Below are 7,649 nucleotides of genomic sequence, written 5' to 3' on the forward strand. Positions count from 1 at the left end.
TACAGTACATATGAAATTTTAAAGTATCACTTACTTACCAGCAGCCTACCGGAACGTCGTTGAAAGAAACAGAGTTGCAAAACAGAAGTCAATCATGTTTTTATTTAGAAAACGATATTTCTACATGCAGACTGTTGGGGGAACAGATTTTGTTTTAAAATGTAATAAGAAAACCACGGATACCACCCCTGTCTGATGGAGAAATTTAATCAGAATGTGATCTTGTTTTTATTGATAATTATTATTAATGATACAGAAATCAAATTGCATGTATCAAGTGAATACGTGTACAAGTCTCTTGACAGCAGGATTGATTCGATACAGTTGTGGAATGTTTACAAATAATATATTCTACAGAAAGGGACAGTAAAGAGTATGTTAACTTCGCCGTTTAAGACATTTGAAACCTAACCCAGCAATCTTTGTTTCATGGAATGTGTATGCAGAGTATTTAGAGTTCGTTCAAAATAAATACAATCAACATTGCTATCTCTGAAAACATTACTCTTCAAGTTAGCAGTTTTCATGAAAGATCGGCGTTCATCTTGTGTAACAAGGTACTAAAAGTTTAAGCTTTTACCCTCTGGTCGCTGTAGGAGATTTTTGTCCTTAATCTTTCATACCAGCCTGTATTCGCCTAATTTTACCCCAATGTGAAATTGTGTTTCTATCTAATTCTAGATACATGCAGTGTTCTTAATTACTAAACCGTTTTATGGATTTGTTAATTCATACACGTAAGCTCAAACTTCGTTATCTTCTGTTATTCCCTAGTTTAAGTAGTTTAAGTTCCAACACTTTCGCTAGTGTGTATGTGTGTTGGTCTCTATGTCTTAACATACTATATATATTTCACGACACACTACACATTCGCTTCGGGATAATAAAGTCTTATTAGATCTTATCTATTCTTATTTTATCTTACGATCGATATCTTATCGATTGTGTCAAGAAACATCGCAAGCATAAAGCTAAATTTAAACACACTTTAAGAGCCATATATCAACTGTAGTGTCATCCGAATGGATGATATATACTTAGGTTCTTTGAACTATGACGAAACTGTGAAGAGAGGTAACGGCAAAATCTTCCAAAAATTACATTCAGAAATGAATGTCCTAAAACGCGAGGGTACTGCTTTAGACATCGAAAATCCACGAGACTCTGATTTTATTTGGACCTGACAGTGTAACTTGGTTTTAAACTTGGCATGAAATGAAGGAATTGTGTGTGGCATGTGTGATTTAGTTTAATGTTTGATTGTGTGCGAATTATGGACACGTTCAGAAGCTTAAGATGAAAGAGGAATGGGGGGGGCGGGGGGGGGGGGGGGGGGGGGGGGGCTCAGCGATGTTTATAACCCCACATCTAATTCATTGCTGTATATATATAAATATATGGTATTCATATATAGATGACATAATTTCTTTCATCAATGCTAAGACTTATGAGTATCTTCACCTCATGTGTCCACTTGAATTGAAAATGAAAGAAACAGCTAAGAAACCTTATTTAGTTTCCTGTCTGGATTTATTTATTCAAAACTGTTGATATTGTGAAGCTGTATATCAATATTTGAAATTCTGTTACGTTTATGGTCACGAAAAGCAGTTTAATGTTTCACATAACACAGACATATGTCACTGATGAATTAACGAACGTATTCTGTGACATGACATGACATGACATGAAAATGTCCCTCGATTTTTCCTCCTCGGCCAGTTGGCACGTTCCACCAAGAATGCATTCGTGATATCATTCTGATGATGCGTGGGAGAAACCTAAAATACATCTTACTCTCCTATTTTCCTATTTCACAGCCTTATTTGTTGTCACATGCAACCACTCACACGCTGAGAAAACGAAAAGACGATAAAGATAATAATCACGACTTCGTGAAACGTAAATGCCATCTTACTGACAAATGTAAAACCTAGTCCATTTCCTGTTGTATACACCGTGCTTCTCAATCTTGAGCAACGTAAAAAGATATGTTTTGACACTAGCTTTGCGCAAATATGCTTCATAATTGCTTCTTTTGATTTGCGAACACCTGGTACCTGCAGCATCATGATCTCAACTGATTCATGTGGGAATCGTACAAAGGACACTTTCTTATTGTTATGGAAAGGGCTTTGTCTCTACTACTTTAGTGTGTATATCGTCTTTGGAAATATTAAACCTAGTGAAAACGTATTTCTCCATGTTGGCGAATCACCCTTGTATGTGTTTATGTTATAGCTATGCACTTAAGCAATGAGGTTCACGTTGAGCTTTACGACCGCGAGGAGGGATACATAGTACATGAAATGACACTGTTGAGATTACCCATGATTTTTATATTCGTGGAAGCTTGAACATTTATCAATACGTTCAAATGATGAACGGGTCTCACAAGCATACTTCTACTTCATTTACGCATAACATTATTAGTTTTTCTGCAGACATTATAGACATCGTGTGATTGTAATATCTTAAAAAAACATGTACACGAGCAATATATCAAGATTTCCACTTTCATGCCCCCCGAAAGCCAGGGTTCCCTCTTGTACTCAAATGCCTGCATACAAATACATATGCACATCCTGAATATAAACATCTCAAGAGATGAGTGATTATGTCTGAGTTATGAGCATATTAGCAACAGCTATATTCTCCTGCTGTGAACCATGCGTGTTGTTGTTGCTCTTCCTGAATAAAATAAAAACATGACGACTCCCTCAAGAGAGCGTAAAAGCATATTATCCACTGACTTGCATCCTTCTGAGACGAGTGTTCCACTGTCGACGTTTCCCTACCCTCCATCTTACAGTATTTCTCCTATTGAATACACGAGACCACGAAAATAAGTTCTGATGTGCGTTTTACATGATTAGAGGAAACAGAGTTTGACTCTTCTCCTGCACTTGGACCCGGTGTTGGACTGTGTTCGGAATGTTTTAGGTCAAACTTGATCATCACACTTGCGATTGCAAATGGGAAATGAGTGTTAATGCGACTATTGTGAGGTCTCTGTGGTTGATACAAGTACAGTATTCAAGATGGCTGTTCATGAAATGTCTCCATGAAAAAAGCAAGTTGTCAAGTTGTAACGAGACGGTTGGTCTCAGAAGTGTTCATGAACTTGGTAAACATATCATTTCCACTAATTCAGTCAGATTATTATACTTGACAACGACAAAGTTATCATTTCCGAACACCAAGGCGAATGTACAGGTAGGACGTGATACAGGTTGAAGCAATATATCCATTTATCATTAGAACCACTGTGCCTCTCAATGAGAGGCATGTAAAACCAAATTTCGTTGCGAGCATGATATGACGTTTGTTAAAATGAGTACCAATTAACGTCTGAACGAAAAGGCTTAGTCTACACTGTAATGGCATGAAAGCAAATTTAAACTTGCTGTTGCAAAACTGGGAGACATGTTTGTTCCCATCGTTCTAAATGCCTGTGCAAGAAATCAAGGTAAACTGAGGGGGGAAGTATACGGAGTTCGATTTTTACGTAATTGGAAATAGAAAGAACTGTTGATAAATTTGATTGTCTCTAAAAAGATCAAATTTATTGATTTCTAAAGATAAGATGTCTAAAATGCCCATCAGCTAGGGTTTTATTTGTTTTTAGAGTTTTAGATAATGTATTAAATAATAAAACCATGTGGAGTGTTTTGAGCGGCAGTATATTACGATTTTTCTATAATATCGCTAACTTAAGGTGTTTTTAATGAAAGCTAATTTTATGATAGAATCAACTGAGGTATTATTTCCTTTGCCCCTCAGTCTATAAGACGAACTACATTGAAGCCAATTCGATGGTCTGATGTCATTTAAAGGCGGGAAAAAGAAAATATATATCTTTGTCCAGTGAATAGATGCACATGTTGACTTGGTTAAGTAAAGTCTGATATTATGAGGATTCCCAAAGATACTTCATTAAGAGCACTCTTTATACCATTTTGGCATTTGGTCTATATATCTATCGAAACTTATTAAATAGCTTTCGGAATCAAGTTGTGGGTTTCCGAATCCCAACTTCACCTGCAGTCTGATAATCAAATGACAGTTACGCCTGGGAACGTAACTACAAAGCTGATTGCAGAGATTTAATTGAACTTGTGTTAAAATCTAAATCAATAGAATGTAGACGTTTTTACTGAAATGACCCACATTCGTTGTCATTCAACTCAACAAGGGTAATAGTTATAACACTTTCTAGGATTTTGTTTGTTTTGATCAGCATTAGGATTGAATAGCTCCTGTGACAAAAACGTGCTCTGAAACAAATCCGTTTATGTATCTCACTTAATTACGTGGGGTTATACTTTCTCAATGATAGATTGTTTTACAATGGAATTAAACATTGTTTTTATGTTTTCTGCACAAGCCAGTGAAATGAAATGCCAATGAACGAGATAAAGTTGTATTTTTTCTAATAGCTGCTTTTCCTGCTGTCAGACAAAAACAACTTACATCATTCAATCTGGTTATTTTCTTTGATGTTCAGCACGTACTTTAGGGATAATTCAAAGTATCCTTTTACAGGCATAAAGTCAGTAAACACAATTCATCAAAAAAGAGTTTTATGTCTGTGTCTGTGGTAACCTTCAAGCAATGAATGTGTCTCATTTTAAAATAATTACTAATACTTTACTTTCTTGAATTACTTGTCACAATTAACTACCTTCTGACTCCTATAATACTGGGATGGATGCTGTTGCTTGCGTTGAGGTCGATGTCAGTATCACCATGACTTCTATCGGATAAATCCGTGCATGTGCACGTCTACACTACATTATTTCAAACTGGCAAGATTAAATGGTTACTGTCTGAACGAGCTATTGTAAGAAATAACAGTTGCAGACATGTGTCAGCACATCTTACAAAAAGGAAATCTTCGAGAAGACATAACAGATAACAAATTCAAGATTTGTTTCGTATTTCTGCAAGAAATAATGACAAGAGAGTTCCAGAATCCATTTTGTTAAAAAAATAATGAATTAAGGATTTGGCTTTCTTCTGTGTTTGACAGCTATATTGGTTTACACAAAAGTGGTGTTTCCTTTTATGAGCAAGCTGTGTCAAGAAGTACGCATGTTTCTAATGACTCAAACTATACCGCTTACATGTGAAAATAGTGTAACATATCACATTATCAGCTTTCAAAAACATAGATCGTTATGTGGACGTAGTTAAACATGCACTCTCTTGAAATAATCATGCACATTGTTTAAATATCATACATTGCGATTATTATACGAGCATGTGTGTCAAACTGATGTTACGAAACTAGTGCCATAATTCTTGTATTTACCGAGCGAGAGCGAGGGTAATACATAAATTCTTACACGTGTTTAGTAAAATCAGTATGGCACACAGGTGAGTATAATCATTTCTTTGTTACCCATTAATTCCTAATCCTTTTGAGCACCCCTTTAGCAAAATGAACTGATCACGACCACAGTCTTAGAAAACCACATTTGTAGAATCACGTCTCTAATCTTCAGCCGGGGCGGTGTTTTGATGGTCTGATACTGCAAATATGAACATCTTTCGAATGTGATGTCAACGACGTTGTCATGATAAGCATAATGTCTGCAAACATGAATCTGTTGCTGTCCCCAAACATCTAGGCACATAAATCACGAAATCTGTTTCTTAAACAAACTGGCGGCGGACGGGTAGCCTAGTGGTTAAAGCGTTCGCTCGTCACGCCGAAGACCCGGGTTCGAATCCCGACATGGGTACATTGTATGTCATGCTGTTGATGAATGTTTTGAAAGTAACCAAACTGCTGATCATTTGTTACCAAAGGAATAAAGCGTAGGGTTGCGTATAGAGACTTTAACCATTAAAGATAAAGTTTTATTACTTTTATGGACGATATCTGAGTATATGTGTCATACTTGTGTTTATTCAAACGTTCACACAGAGCATATCTTTCCCGTTGACGATTGAGAAATGCAGCTTCAAAGGTACAGTGTATATCAAGTTAACACCCGAGCAACCGGATCTGAACCAAACAACGCAGTTCATAACGGCAATCTTATTGTAGAGTCGCTCTTTGTGATCCACTGCCAACTCAGTCGCTCAATCACTTGTGTTAGCATGTCTCTGTTGTTTGTCGCTTCAGTGTTTGCTGACGACTGGCTGCATGAGTTAGGTTTAACGCTGATTTGACCAATGTCTCTGTTATAGCTCGGTGTGTCAGCTTGATGCGGGAACAAATTCCGACACGATGCAAGTCATAAATTACGGCTTAGGTACTGATATACCCAGAATTATAATCAGTGCGAATGTGGGATTAGAGTGGGTGCGAGACAGCTGCATTGCTGTTCTTGACTTCACGAGTCCCATTTATGTTAGATATCCCAAAGATGACGACTAAAAGACTGCAAGTTATTGTTACCAGGAGATCTGGTGATTCCACAACTGTGGTGATATTATCGACAAGACTCACATTCCTGGTCCTGCACATGCAGACTACTGAACAGGAATGGCTGTATAATTATAGTATTTCTTTAATTATATAAACGTTGGATAGTGAATAAGGATACACGATACTCGGGTACAGACAAGGAATTCAACCACTGGAAAATGCTGCCTTGTTTTATTAAACCCAGGTTGGTAAAACCATATGCACAAATCGTGCTAACCTTTACAGCTTCCCAAATACATATCACTACAGGTTAATCCGAGCTAAGATGACCATTAATAAACTGTTTCGGCCAGCTGAGAACAAAAAGAGACTTGATGCGTCTGTTCATTTTGACACTACAGTGATAACGGCATGTGTTGTACTTCATAGTCTGTGCGAGATATAGAGAATACTACACTCATTCTCGTCAGATACCACTTTTACGAAACGAGTGGTTTTAAGAAAGTTCACGAGTTTCGTAAAAATGGTATCTGAAGAGAATGAGTGTGGTATTTTATTTATTACTCACGTTAAATATATATTTAAGTGTAAATACATAACAACTTTAGTTCGTTGACAGACCAAACTGAAACCGGATGCAAAATCTGGTTGCGCATGAATATTGATATATGCCCAAATATGGGCATTATTGACATTTCTATGCATGCACATTAACAACATGCGCCTGCAGTTGTGTTTGCAAATAAAACAGCACCGACGCTCAAGATCCTTTTTGAAGAAATTCTTCAACTTATGGTAATTCAAGAGCCATGTTGTTAGCACGAAGGACACCTATAAGAAAATTTGAAAAGTGACATCAGCGCCGCGCTTTGAATATCGGACTAACAGTCGGTCACTCGCACTGCCGGTGTCCCGACTGTGCAATAAAAATGGTTCGGTTTCCTTGAACTATCAGCTGAATTTATATCATGTTCTACCAATTTCGAAGAGGGAAATCAGAGTGTTCGCCTAAGACATTCATGTAAACCTACCACCCTATACTGAAGACGTGAAAATCAACAAACTCAAGTCTGCTTGCATGTCAGTGACAGCTTCGAACGATCGTAGGGCAAGGTCGCCACCGGAATAAGAAAAGACAACCGCATTTTACGCTAGAGATAGGGAATGTTATTGTTCACATTTTGGGATGTTTGCGGCCACAAAATCAGAAGTCAGGCACACTTCCACGGAGTTTTCGAATGATTTGTATCAGAACTGCTCAATTTTAGTG

The sequence above is a fragment of the Haliotis cracherodii genome, unplaced genomic scaffold (genome assembly GCF_022045235.1).
Source record: "Haliotis cracherodii isolate W230 unplaced genomic scaffold, xgHalCrac1.p SCAF_2, whole genome shotgun sequence".
Classification (NCBI taxonomy): Eukaryota; Metazoa; Mollusca; class Gastropoda; order Lepetellida; family Haliotidae; genus Haliotis; species Haliotis cracherodii.